Below are 15514 nucleotides of genomic sequence, written 5' to 3'. Positions count from 1 at the left end.
ATTTACTGGAAATGTATAAAGACATTATGACCACGGAGACCCAGTAGATGCGGCGTACCGAGATTTACAAAAGGCATTCGACACAGTGCCGCCAAAACAGCTGCTGCATAAGGTAAAAATGTGTGGCATTACGGGGAATGCATTAACATGGATAGCGGATTGGTTAACTAACAAGAAGCAATGAGTGGGAATAAATGAGTGTTTTTTCTGGTTTCTGATCATTAACTAGTGGTATGCCTCAGGGATCAGTGCGAAGACTGCAACTATTCACAGCTTACATGGACGATTTGTAGTTGGACACCACGTGTAGTGTTTCAAAGATTGCAGATGGTACTAAAATGAGTGTCAGAGCAAAGTGTGCAGAGGAATGCGAAACTTTACGAAGGAACATAAACAGCTTAAGTGAGTGGGCAAAGGTCTGGCAGATGGAGTACAATTGTAATAAATGCGAAGTCATCCATTTTGATCGGAATACCAGTGAAAAGGACTATTACTTTTGCATGCTAAAACAAATGCAGCATTTTTCTGTGCAGAGGGACTTGGGTGTCCTTGTGCATGAATCACAGATGTTGGTCTGCAGGTGCAACAGGTAATTAACGAGGCAAATAGAATTGCTAAAGGGATTGAGTTTAAAAGCAGGAGGTTATGTTGCAGCTGTACAAGGTGCTGGTGAGACCACACCTGGAGGATTGTGTGCAGATTTTGTCTCTTCTCATGAGAAATGATGTCCTGGCACTGCGGTGGATACAGAGGAGGTTCAGTAGGTTGGTTCTGGAGTTGAAGGGGTTCGCTTATGTGGAGAGACAGAGTAGACTGGAATCATATATTGATTGGAATTTGAAAGAATAAGGGAAGATCCGATAGAAACATATATAATTATGAAGGAAATAGATCAGATAGAAATAGAGAGGCCGTTTCCAGTAGTACGTGAAACTAGGACATGAGGGCAAAGTCTCAAAATTAGGTAGAGCAGATTTAGGGCTGAATTCAGAAGGAACGTCTCGATCAAGAAGTTTGTGAATGGGTGGAATTTCCTGCTGAGTGAAATAGTTGAAGCTTTGTCATTGAATGTGTTTGAATCTCAGATAGATAATGTTTTGAGCAGTAAAGGAACAATGGCTATGGTGAGCGGACAGGCAAGTAGAGCTGAGGCCATGAAATCATCAGCCATGTTCTTATTAATTTTCCTAGTTCTTATGTCATGGGTCAACATGAAATGGGAATCATATTTGTGAAACTGACTGGTATATACATATGGTGAAGCAATGGATGCAGTGCGTTTGGATTTTCAGAAAGATTTTGGTAAAGACTCTGGCCATGTGTGCAAACTCAAATGTTACAGGGTTGGGGCTAAAATATGAACATGGGAGAGCTGACAGGAGACAGCGAACGGGAATAGAACAGTCTGTTCTGAAGTGCAAGGATCTTTGGGTATCGCAGGGATCGGTGCTTTGGCTCCAACTATTCCCAATACATCACAAACATTTGGTTGAGAGAATCAAATGCAGCATAACCCAGTCTGTTGACGGCACTAAATGATGTTGGATAGTGAGTGGGCGAGGAGTATATTTAAAAAAAGCTCCAAAGTGATTGAGACAAGTCGAGTGAATGGGCAAATACGTGGCAGATGAAGAGCAATGGGGGTGGATGTGACGGTGTGTTTTGGTGGAAACAATAGAACAGCAACCTATCATTTGAAAATGGATTGGGCGAAACATTTTGATCTTTAAAGGGATTTATGCCTTTTTGGTTTCTTCAGACCTCCATGGTCAGTTCAGAGCAGTGAGTTCTGATGCCAGAAGTCAATACTGGGAATGATATTAGCACATTAACCAGGTACACAGACCCAACAAGTAGGTAGCTGCAACATTGAAAAGTTCCGGATCTCCCTGTACAACAGTCATGAAAGCAATATTGCAGAACCACAAAACAGGTAGGAAGGTAAAGGCTGTGTTGACCTCATTTGAGGGGGATATGAACACAGGAGTAAGGGTATCTTACTGCAACTCTACAGGCCCTTGCGGAGACGCCCACCTCGAACATTTTGCAGTATTGCGTGCAATGTTAGTCTCCTTACTTAATAAAAGACAAACCTAACATTGAGGGAGAGCAGTGAAGGATGACTAGACTGATCTCTGGGATGACACACTTGTTGAGGGAGCAGAGTTTGGGGCGACTGGACCTGTATTCCTTGGTCTTTAGGAAAATGAGTGGAGATCTCAATGAAATATTTAAAACACTGACAGAACGAGACAGAATGGAACAAGGATGATAATTCCCCTGGTTGGGTTGTCTAAAACAAGAGGTCACAGTATTAGGAACAGGCAGGCCGCTCTGTACTGAGATGAGAGTGGTGCCCTCTTGAGATGAGATGAGGCACTCTTCTTCCAGGCGTCCTGTTGCCATGATCTGGCGATGGAGAAGGCCAAAGACCTGCATGTCCTTGGCGGAGTGGGAGTGGTAGTAAAAGTGTTCAGCCACAGGGCGGTTGAGTTCGTTGGTGCGGGTGTCCCGGAGGTGTTCTCTGAAACGTTCCGCGGGTAGGTGACCCCAATGTAGAGGAGGCCACATCGGGTGCAGCGGATGCAGTAAACGATGTGTGTGGAGGTGCAGGTGAATTTGTGACGGATATGGAAGGATCCCTTGGGGCCTTGGAAGGAAGTGAGGGGGGGAGGTGTTGGCGCAAGTTTTGGATTTCTTGCGGTTGCAGGGGAAGGTGGCAGAAGTAGAGGTTGGGTTGATGGGTGGTGTGGACCTGACGAGGAAGTCGCAGAGGGAGTGGTCTTTCTGGAACGCTGATAGGAGAGTGGAGGGAAATATATCCTTGGTGATGAGGTCTGTTTGGAGGTGGCGGAAATGACGGCGGATGATACGATGTATCTGGAGATTGGTGGCGTGGTAGATGAGGACCAGTGGGGTACTGTTCTGGTGGCGATTGGAGGGGCGGGTTTCAATGGAGGAGGAGCAGGAAGTGGAGGAGATGCGGTGGAGAGCATTGTCAACCACGTCTGAGGGGAAATTGCGGTCTTTGAAGAAGGAGGCCATCTGGGGTGTTCGGTATTGGAATTAGTTCTCCTGGGAGCAGAGGCGGAGGCGAAGGAATTGGGAATATGGGATGGCGTTTTTACAGTGGGCAGGGTGGGAGGAGGTGTAATCTAAGTAGCTGTTGGAGTCGGTCGGTTTATAGTAAATGTCCATGTTGAGTCGGTCGGCCGAGATAGAAATGGAGAGGTCTAGGAAGGGGAGGGAGGAGTCTGAGACGGTCAAGGCAAATTTGGGGTCGGAGTGGAAGGTGTTAGTAAAGTGGATGAACTGTTGCAACTCCTCATGGGGGCACGATGTAGCGCCGATACAGTCATCGATGTAGCAGATGAAAAGGTGGTTGGGTGGTGTCAGTGTAGCTGTGGAAGATGGACTGTTCCACAGATCCCACGATGAGACTGGCATAGCTGTGGCCCATGCGGTGCCCATGGCTATACCTTTGGTTTGGAGGAAGTGGGAGGATTGGAAAAAGAAGTTGTTCAGAGTGAGGAACAGTTCAGTCAGTCGAAGGAGGCTGTCAGTGGAAGGGTACTGGTTGGTACGGCGGGAAAGGAAGAAGCGGAGGGCTTTGAGGCATTCGTGATGGGGATGGAGGTGTATAGGAACTGCAGGTCCATGGTGAAATAAGGCTTTGGGTGCCGGGGAAGCGAAAATCACGGCGGATGTGGAGGGCGTGGGTGGTGTCCCGAATGCAGGTGGGGAGTTCTTGTACGCAGGGGGACAGGACCGTGTCGAGATATGCAGAGATGAGTTCTATGAGGCAGGAGCAGGCTGAGACAATGGGTCGGCTGGTGCAGTCAGGTTTGCGGATTTTGGGCAGGAGGTAGAAACGGGCGGTTCGGGGCTGTGGGGCGATGAGGTTGGAGGCGGTGGATGGGAGATCCCCTGAGGTGATGAGGTTATGTATGGTCTGGGAGATGATGGATTGGTGGTTGGAGGTGGGGTCATGGTCAAGGAGGCAGTAGGAAGAGGTGTGTTATCCATGTTTGTCCTGTATTGCTGGACATTGCTACTGATCGCAGATACTGCACTACGCTGGGTGGTGAGATCAGATCATGCTCGGTGGGTCTGGTGGTGTGGCCCACTCTGGAAGAGATGTACTAACCCATCCGCCAAGATATCTGTGACCCTGTTGACAAACCGTGGTGTAATTGACCCTTATCTGCTATGCTCTGAGTAAAACGTACATGGCAGCCCCAAACTGAGGAAAGCTCAATCGAGTGCCCATTGTCCTTTTAAAGATGGCACCAGTGCCATGGATAATGAAATATCCAGCGACAGCTGGGCGATGGTGGGTACCTCCAGCCAAAGTGGGTTGGAGAATCGGGTTAACATTGAATGAGAGTGACACCATGGGTTAAGGTGGGTAGTTAATGAGGTGAGTTCGATAAGATATCACCAGGAAACTAGCTCGGCCTCGTGCAGAGAATCCCCCTCTCAAACTCAATGAAAATTAATCAAAGATAAATTATTGTTAGATTCAGACAGATGAGTTGATGACTCTGCTGACCCCGTTCACAGTTACAGAGCTGCAGAACAAATCTTCATCCACAAGTCTCCATCATCTGAACTCATACCTATATTCTGTTCACCATCATTCCTGGTAATACTGGCTTATTTTGCCTGATGCTGTCGAAATGTCTATATCTCAGCATTCTGAAACCTGAGAGGACATCCTTCCATGAGATTGTTGCTCAATCTCACCCGCTCTGTCTATACCCAAAACCACTTTCATTTACAGTCATGCACGGAGTCAGGCCCTCCAGCCAATACTGGTGCATACCAACCAAAATGTCCGTCCTCATTAACCCCAATTCCCGGCATTTGGCCCATACCATTCTCTGCCTTTCCAATTCATATATTGTTCGAACAAAATGCAGCAAGGTTTTGTGACATCAAGCAAGGCCTCAGAAAAATCTACCATTCATCTCATCCTAGCAATCAGATTACACAGAAACAATTTGACTGGAGGTTATAAACAAGAAATACAAGTAAACACTGGTAGGAGGTGTGTATGGAAGTCAAAACTGCAGTGAAAAATGTTTACGTTCTAAACAGGAAATTAGATATGCAAGCGTTTGCAGGCAAAGCCGACGGGTCTGGTACGATTTGAAGGAAGGAAGTCGAAAGTTTGGCCCTCGAATACCACAAAAGGTTAGAGTGCATTCAAGGAGCAGGCAAGTCTATGTTTTGGTCATAAGCCCTTCATCAGGAATTCACTTCAGAATTCACTTTTTCCTAATCCTCTGTAGGAAGAGAGTGAGTCAACATTTTTAATTTGGGAATTCTTCATCAGAACAGCTTTTATTTTCGATCTGCAGTATATGCAGCTCTTCGTTTTATTTTAGATCAACAATTATCTTGCATGCTGCAGTAATAATGTACAACTTGATCTGGGAAGAGGGGAAGGCTCAAAAAAATGTTACACCTTCCGTTTATCTAACATGAACTCCACCAGCCACTCCTCAGCCCTTTAGCCTATCTGATCAGCGTCCCGTTTTACTCTGAGTAAACCATCTTCACTGTCCTTTTCCTCACCAATTTTGGTGTTACCTGCAAACTCACTAACCTTTCCTATTGTATTCACATCCAAATCATTTATATAAAATGACAAAATCCATTCGATCCTTGTGGCACACTGCTGGTCACAGGCCTCCAGTCCAAAAAAAAAAACAGTTCACAAACATTTACTTAGTCTATTACCTTCAAGCCAATTATCTCCAACTCTCCCTGTATTCCATGTGATCTCACCATGCTAACCAGTTTACCATGCGGAACCTTTTTGAATGCTTTACTAAAGTCTATATTCTATTCCACAGTTCTATTTCTGTGCCTTTGCCAATCTTATTCGTCACTTCTTCAAAATGCTAAATCAAATTAGTGGGACAAGATTTCCCACACACAAAGTCATGTTGACTATCGCTAATCGGAATTTGCATTTCTAAACAAAAGTAATTGCTGTCCCTCAGAATTCCCTCCAACAACTTACCCAACAATGACATCAATCCCACTTGTCTACAGTTTCCTGGCTTTTCCTTACCAATTGTTCTTAAACAATGGCACAACCTTACCTGCGACTGTCCATGATACAAATATCTCATCCAGAGACCGAACAATTACTTCCCTTGCTTCCCAACAGATCTGGGGTACACCTGATCAGTTCATGGATCATAGAACAGTGCAGCACAGTACGGGCCCTTGAGTTGCTGATGTTGTGCCGGCATTTTATCCTACTCAAAGGTCAGATTAACCTTCATGCCCTTCATTGTACTAAAATCCAAGTGCCTAACCAAGAGTCACTTAAAAGGCCAGAGGGAGTTATCCACCTTAATGCATTTTAAAGTATCCAGCTCCTCATCTTCTGTGATATGGACAAATTTCAAGATATCACTATTCATTTCCCCAAGTTCTCTACCTTTCATATCCTACTCCACAGTAAATACTGATGCAAAATATTTATTATCTCACCGATCTTGTGTAGTTCCACACATAGGTCACTTTGCTGATCTTTAAGGGGTCCTGTTCTCTCTCTAGTTACTCTTTTGACCTTAATGTATTTGTAGAATCACTTTGGAATGTCCCTTACCTTATTTTCGAAAGATATCTTATGTCCCCATTTTGCCCTCCTGACTTCCCTCTTGGGTATTAGCCTCCATCCCTGGTACTCCACAATGGATTCACTCGATCCCTACTGTCTGTACCTATCATATGCTTCCATCTTTTCTTGAACAGAGCCTGAATTCTGATCGCCATTCAGCATTCCCCACACCTACCAGCCTTACCCTGCTCATGGGCAGTAACATCCTGTCGGTAGACTCTGTAAATCATTTGTGAAGGCCTCCCACTTTCCCGCCAATAGCTTCTGCAAAGCAGCTTTTCAAAGTGTCAACATAAAACGTTCAAAGTTGGCCTGAGTCAACTTAAAACTTTAAAATTTATGTTAGGAGTATTCTTCTCCATAAGTATTTTACAACTGATAGTTACTGCATAACAGACTCAAGAAACAGAATGACCCCCTCCTGTCCCTCTGTAACAAACTTGAGAGGCTGAATGGCCTCCTCTGTCCCTTTGTAAGAGGGGCGTGTGGACAGAATTACTTTCTCCTGTTCCTGCGCAGCAGTCTCGATGCTCTGAATGATGCCCCAAAGTTATGGAAGAATTTGACAACAGTGCACATAAATCAGGAGCAACGTTACACAAAGTAAATGGACAATAAATATATACACTTGTTTATTGGCTCTGCAAATTACCTCACCAGCCACCTTATACAGCGGGTCTGTTACTTTTTCACTGTCGCCGTTTATAAACAGTATGTAATATACACAGTCCTGCAGTGGTCTGGCACTACTCCCACATACAAAAGAAACAATAAGAATATTGAAAGATTTATGGTCCATCCCTAAGCAACGCCCATTCGTTCCATCCACACCGAGTAAATGTTCCCTTTTATTGGGATATGAAAAGTGATGTCAGGAAGGGGTTAACTGGACCTGTTTGTTCAGTGACTGTGATTAATGTTAGTCGCCATGGGTTGCAATTACCCCAGTGGACGGTTTCCATCTTTTAATGATAAGTTGGCTCCGTTCAATGTGTTATCCCACGTTATAGTGGGAGCATCGCCGACAGTGTTAACAGGAATCAGCAGCTCCAGAGAGACAGGGGGGAGAGATCAGATCTGAGTACAAAAGTATGTAATGTTTCAACAATGAATCAGAATCTGGGAACATTAGACTGGAATGTGACAGCAATGGATCACAATCTGAGAACATTAGACTGGAATGTCCCAAGAATGGACAGGAGTTTATATTGGGATGTTTGGTTTCTTTCTACATATTATGATCGAAGTTCATTATCGTGGCGGATCAAATATGTACTTTAAATTATGCAATAATTTTATTATCCAATCCTGGATTTTGTTGGTGTACCTGGTAAGTCGCACTATTCAGTCATTAATTCTATAAATCATGTTTGACAGTAATACTGTTCTTTCATTCACTCTACCCTCCTTGCACCTGTTATTGTTCCTGCTAAGACTCTAAATCCACATTTTCACTTGACAAACCACTACTAAATTGTTAAATCACTCTCTCACTCCTTGCTTCTGGCAATGTTACTCATGGGTTGGTATGTTGACTTGCTCAGTTTCAGCTGTGAACCATGATTCACTGTATCACTGCATTTGCTATCTAAATATTGAAAGTATTGAGGTCTCTATCTTCTGTTCTGGTTACAAACTGCGTTTCCTACCTCTGACTCCATCTCATCCCCCGCCAATATCTGAAGCTGAAATAGACAAATAACAACAGTGGTGATCCCTTTGGACATGAACCAATTCCTGACACTATACCCTGACCATTCCTAATTATAACTACTGATAAATCCAGTATATACTTCACTGGCTTATCCCATCTGCTATTTGAACCATGAGCTTGAAATACAGTCTTAAAGACGGCATTCGTCTGTTGCTGACACTCACAGCTGCAAACCTGCAGAAACAACTCTGCGTCAATACTCCACACCTCATATCTTATATCACACAGAACTCCCCATCCATCCATCATTCCTGTGCATACTGATCTATAATGCTATTGGGTCCAGCAATGCCTTTATTTAATATTCTCAAGAACGTCATTAACAGATGCCCATGAACTATCTCTCTCTGTTCATTATACCAAGCCCTATCAGTTGTTCATATTTAAACTGATTTCCTCCAAGTGTGCTCCCTCTTCGACAATGATTTTCACATCTAACACTGCCCCAGAGCCACACACACATGCACAATAAAACCCCTTGTCTTGAACTGATGCATGAAGATACAGATACATTAAGTTGTTGGAGCCCATTTACTGTCACTCGCAGTATGGGCGGCAAACTGTTCCGTGTTAGGCAGTAACGCAGTGCAAATGTAGCAGCAATATACCGGCAAAGCTTTACAATACTGCTATGCTGGGCAGCTGGTCCAGCTTACTGAGCAATACACTGGCATAGTCAGCACAGCTCCCCATGCTGGCCAGATAGTCCACCTTCCCGAACAATACACTAGCATAGTCTGCACAGCTCCCCATGCTGGCCAGATAGTCCACCTTACCGAACAATACACGAGCATAGTCTGTACAGTTCCCCATGCTGGGCAGATATTCCAACTTACCGAGCAATACACTAGCACAGTCTGCACAGCTCTCCATGCTGGGCAGACAGGTCGGTTTACTGAGCAATACACTGGCACAGTCTGCATAGCTCTCCATGCTGGGTTGTCTACTTGTCCCAGTGTATAGTTTCTGCGTTTGTTCTGTGAGGCAAATTCAGAATTTAGTGAACAAATTTGGTCAGCTGATCTGGCAATGCCTTTATTCAATGTACTCATTCTTGTGACCTGACCCGCCAACGTCTCACTGCTTCCGATAGACCCACTCTCTTGTTTTTTTTTTATCTCATATTTCAACAACATGCTCTGTTTTTGTCTTAATTGTCCGTTTCTATCTTTAATATGTATGTCTCTGTCCATCCGTATCTTTCTCTAGCCTTGGTTTTTGGTTGTGTATTGTATCGAATGCTGGCATCATGAAGTTCAGAAATAATGTAATGGTGTGTGTCAGGCTATTGTTCACTTCCCGCTGTGTCCCATGTGTTACTCCATGGACAGGGGAGTGTGTGCTGGGCTGTTGTTCACTTCCTGGTGTGTCCCTTAAGGTGATTCATGAAGCGGTGTGTGTGTGTGTGCAGGGCTGTTGTTCACTTCCCGGTGTGTCCCACGTCGTCCTCCATGTTGGATAGCGGTGTGTGTGCTGGGCTGTTGTTCACTTGCTGGTGTGTCCCATGTGGTGCTCCATGGACAGGGGGTTGTGTTTCGTGTTATTGCTCACTTCCCGTTGTGTCCCAAGTTGTGCTCCATGTTGAACAGGGAGTTTCAGCATCTTTGACTCATGTCTTTAAAATTTGGTCTGTGCCTGTCTACTGAACGCCAGTGTTTGCCCCTCTCAGCTTATCACGTGGTCAAAAACACGAGGAGGACCCTGAAGTATAATTATAAAGGAGTAGATATCTCACTTTTAGTGGAGGGAAGTCTGATTGTCTCCTGCTATTGAAATGTTAGTGGAAGGGATGGGGCTGGGGATGGTTTGCTGGAGGTTGTGCTGTGAGCTACCTCAGACATTCAGGGAGATCAGAGGATTTGGTGACCCAACTCTGAATGGAGCATGGAGACTGTAGTTACATCATCAGTGTCTGTAACGTGAACAACAAATGGAGCAGAGGCTGCAGAGCATGGACGCTCTGAAACCACGGACTGGGTGTATGTGGGGAAAGGGATCTGCCAAATCTGTCTGGTCTTAAAGTGAGCACAGGCTTTCACTCTCATCCTTAAACATACACACATACACACACCCTCTTTCGCTCACACATGGAAGCAAACATACACATCATCTCTCTCTCACTCGCACGCCACCCCCACCGCCCCACCACACACACACAGACACACACATACACACACACACACGCACACTCCGCATCTCTCGCACAGACACACCTATAAATCTGGGAGGCGAATTTGCGTTTGCAGATTTATATATGTGGATAGATTGTATTTTGTTCAAAACAACATTCAATTTGTACGCAGCCAATCATTGTGGCATTTCATAAAGCCCTGCTTTGGAAATAAAACCAGTATGACTCCAGGGTAAAACAAGTCGGACTCCACACAAGACCTTAGGGCTGGAGTTGTCATATACATGGACTTCAGTAAGGCGTTTGATGAGATAGCCTGATGGAGAAGGTGAAGTCGAAGGGGTCCAGGGTGTACTAGCTAGATGGATGAGAGAACTGGCTGGGTAACAGGAGACAGAGAGTAGTAATGGAAGCGAGTTTCTCAAAATGGATAACTGTTCCGTGTGGTGTTTCACAGGGATCCGTGCTGGGACCATTGTATGTTGTGATATACTTAAATGATCTGAAGGAAGGTATAGGTGGTCTGATTAGCAAGTTTGCAGATGAAACTAAGATTGGTAGAGTAGCAGAAAGTTAAGGGGATGTCAGAGGACACAGCTGAATGTAGATAGATTGGAGAGTTGGGTGGAGAAAGGGCAGATGTGAGTTGATGCATTTTGGAAAATCCAATTCGAGAACGAATTATACAGTAACTGGAAAAAGCCCTGAGGAAAATTGATGTACATAGAGATCTGGGTGTTCAGGTCCATTGTTCGCTGAAAGTGGCAGGTCGATAGAATGATCAAGAAGGCATACAGCATACTTTCTTCCTGTATTCCAACAATTAAAGAAGTGGAGAACCACAGTGGTTAACTCGTCACCAACAGGAGGGAATCTGTTGGAATCTATTGCGTACAAGTATAGGCAGGCCATATTACAGTTATATAGGACTTTGGTTCGGTCACATTCGGAATATTGCGGACAGTTCTGGTTGCCACGTTACTGAAAGGATCTGGATGCTTTGGAAACAGGGCAGAGGATTTTCACCAGAATGTTGCCTAGTATGGAGAGAACGACATATAAAGAGAGGTTTGGTAGATTAGGATTATTTTGATTAGAAAGATGGAGGTTGAGGGAGGACTTGATTGAGGTATACAAAATCTTGAGAGATGTAAACAGGGTGGATAGCAAGAAGCTTATACCAAGAGTTGGGGACTCAGTTACTGGGGGTCAAGAATTCAAGATGAAAGGGGAAAACTTTATTGGAGATATGTTCGAAAAGTTCTTTGCGCAGAGGGTGGTGGGTGGCTAGACTGCGTTGGCGGCTGAGATAATAGAGGTGGGGACGATAGCGTCATTTAATATGAGGAAGCAGAGGTATACAGATCTTTAGAAAATAGGCGACAGATTTAGATAGAGGATCTGGATCGACAAAGGCTATAAGGGCTGAAGGGCCTATTCCAGTGCTGTGATTTTCTTTGTTAATTGTAAATACTGGCGAAAAGCGTCTGTTGATACTTGAAAGGAAAATGAAATCAAGATCAAATGTGCCACATCGAATGTGTGGATACGATAATTTATTGCAGAGAACGAAAGGAGACAAGGAGACGAAACAGATACATTGCATCTGTCTTCAAAGAGGAAGATCCAGAAAGTCTCCCAGAAATACCAAGTCACCACGGGACCTTTGTAACTAAAGATTAAAATAATTAATATACAGTTACGAGGTAGTATTTGGAAACAAAACTGGGATGAGGATTGATAAGTCTGACAGACCAGATATAATTCAAACTGAAATTTCAGAGAAAACAGCAGTACACATATTGATTGCATTAGGGACCACTGTATTTCTCTGTATTCACTTTGGAAGGTTATAATTGCATTCAAATGATTTACGAAGGGGAAGAAGTAGGAGAGTGGACGACTACAGGCCAGTCAGTTGTCATCCACAGGAGGAAATCTGTTGCAACCTATTAGATTACATTACAGTGTGGAAACACTGTAACGAAGATCTTATCGGACACTGAGAAAGTAATAGCAAATTTCAAGTGAATTGTTCTGCATTTATGAAAGGGAAGTTATAATTTACAAAATGTTTCTTGAAGATATCTCTTGTATTTGTAAATAATGGCGAATCAGTGAATATGGTACAGTCAGATATTCAGGAGGAGTTTTAATCAGCACACACGGTAAGTTAGCAGAAAACATTAAAGCAAAGTGTATTGGGAGGAACATATGCAAACAGGGGAAGGTAAGCATGAGAGAAACTATTGGAGAACATAGGTGGTGGTAGAAGGCTGTTTGTGTGTACGGTGTACACTGGTGTGCCATAGGTGTCAGTGCTGCGTCCCTTTAAACGCCTTCCTTTAAAGGGAATCCGAATACAGACGATGAAGAATCAGCTAGACTGAAAGTGTTACCTTGCTCTCTCTTTACGGTGCTGTCTGACTCACTGTGATCTCTAGCATGTGTTGGGTTCAGTTCAGATTCAGCTTCTGCAGTGATTTTCTCCTACTAGAAGTAAAGACATTCTGCACCAGTAACTCAGAGAGTTGGTGATACCGTACCTGGACTGGACCTGTACAATTTTGATGTCTTGATCTAAGTAAAATATACTGATCACATGTACTGAATGGGCATTCTGCAGATTAATCTCTCAGATGGCATAAAGGTCTGCTGAGGAGACTCGGTCTGAGATCAAGGCGGGAAACTGTGTTTGAAACTGGAGAAAGCTGATTGATTGTTGTATGAGAACTTCACGTCTATTTACTTGGGAAAAGGCGGAGGTAGGTACAGAATTCAAGAAGATGGATTGGTAAGCTCTTGAACAGATTGATGTAAGATGTGAGCAGGGATTGATAGTTTTGGCTGGTATAAAACTGGACCAATCCCCAGGTCTAGATCAGTTACATCTCAGGCTGCTGTTGGAGACAAGGGATGAAAAGAGTTGATGCAAATGTTTAAATAGAATCTGGTCACAGGTGAGGTGACCAGCCTTTATAGGAAGGGTGAACACCCTTTATAGGAAGGGTGGTAGAGATAGAGCAGAGAACTATAGACCAGGGTGTTTCAGATCAGTGTTAGAGAAAATACTGCAAAAGATAGGTGGTGGTAGAAGGCTGTTTGTGTGACTGGAGACGGATGGCCCCTGAAGTACCACAATAATCAGCACTGTGTCACTTATTATTTGTGGTATTTATAAATGATGTAGGTGTGAATGTGGAGGGTGAGTGGCAGCGTGATAAGTAAGTCTGTGTTTGACACAAATATTGGCTGGGTGTTTGGCAGTGAGGAGGAAGGTCTTATGTTACAGGAAGATACAGATGGAAAGGTCAGATGGGTGGATCAATGACAGATAGAATAAAACCCTGATAAATATGAGGTGATGCACTTTGGAGGAAGGAACCAGACAGGAGAGTATACAATGAATGGCAGCACACCAGGAAGCTTAGAGGGTGCTTCTCCACACATCCCTGAATATAACAGGGAAGGATAAAAGGTTACGCAAGAAATCATTGGAGATAGTAGGCACAGCGTTTACTCATCGAGGCATAGATTACAAGAGTTACGTAGCACATTGGTTAGGCCAAGATGGAATAAAATCTGGGGGTTGTGTGAGCTACATTACAGGAAGGATTTGATTATTCTGGAGGGAGTACAGATATTCACCAGGATGCCCCCAAGGATGGAGCATATAAGCTATGGAGAGAGGTTTCACAAGCTCCATTTGTTTACTTTGGAGCAGAGAAGGCTGAGAGGGACGTGATTCAGATGGATAAGATTACGAGGGGCATGGGCAGGATGGATAGACAGCAGCTGTTCCTTTCAGTCAAAGGGCCAAGAAGAGAGGAGCACACGTTTGAAAGGAAGGATTTAAGTTTTAGAGAGGATTCATGGATCGTTTGTTCACTCAGAGGGTGATGGGGTCTCGATTGCACTTCCTGATGCGGGTGGGGGTGGGGGAGAGCTATCACTGGTAACCTCACAGCCATTAAAAAGTATCTCTCCGAGCACTTGAAGTGTCAAACCATTCATGGCTATGGGACTGATGTAGTAAAGTTGGAATAACATAGATCGTGCTGTAATGTTGATGCTACACAGGCTATGCTTCTGTGATTGTATGGCTGTGGAAGGTCAATCATTGAACATCTTAATACAAGAAGTAATAGGTTTCGGAAGAGTACCTTAAACAAGCGTGAAACGTAAAAGCTTTTCAAAATGCAATATATCAAGATGAAATGTTGGAGAAGATAATTGTAGCTTCCTTACAGTCCAAATCCAGTGAATGGAGAACAGGAAAACGGCAGACTTTGAAGTAATTACTTCAGTTCGGCCTTCATGAAATAAATAAATTAAAAACTTCCAAGCAGTTCTTGGTCTACTGAGAAAAAAACAGGAAATTCAATCAAATCAGTAAATAAACAGTTTTGGAGAAAATATTTGGACTGAAATCTGATAAATCCCCATGGCCTGATAATCTTTATCTCTGATTCCTAAAGGAGGTGGCCATGGGAAAAATGAATACTTTGCTTGCTGTCTTCCAAATTCCTGATGATTTTGACAGATTTGAGAGCAGCAAATATAACCCCAATATTTCTAAAGGAGGCAGGGAGAAACAGGGAATTACAGTCTGCTAAGCACCAAAGAAGCAGTCAAGACAATGCAATAATCTATTAGAATGAATGCTTTGCCAGGGAACTTTAAGAATTAAATTAGTTTGAAAGTAATGAACATGGATAATCTCAATTCCAAATTATTAAAGATGAATCATATTTGAGAAACCGACTGGGAAATAAATTATGGCGAAGCAATAGATGCAGTGAATTGGGATTTTCAGAAACTTTTTGATGAAGTCCCAAGTCTAGTGTTGTGAAAATGCTACTCCTTTAACAAGGACGTTGCTGTCCTTGTTTTCTTTTTCAAAGGTGTCTTAAAAACAGTGAATCCGAAATGTCAGGGTTTGACTGCTCTAAAAACAAGCACGTACAAGAAGGAGCAAGCTACGCTAGATCTGGTCCTGTGTAATGAGACAGGAATAATGAATGACCTC

This window comes from Chiloscyllium plagiosum, chromosome 8 (genome assembly GCF_004010195.1).
Source record: "Chiloscyllium plagiosum isolate BGI_BamShark_2017 chromosome 8, ASM401019v2, whole genome shotgun sequence".
Classification (NCBI taxonomy): domain Eukaryota; kingdom Metazoa; phylum Chordata; class Chondrichthyes; order Orectolobiformes; family Hemiscylliidae; genus Chiloscyllium; species Chiloscyllium plagiosum.
Note: the sequence above shows the minus strand (reverse complement) of the source record.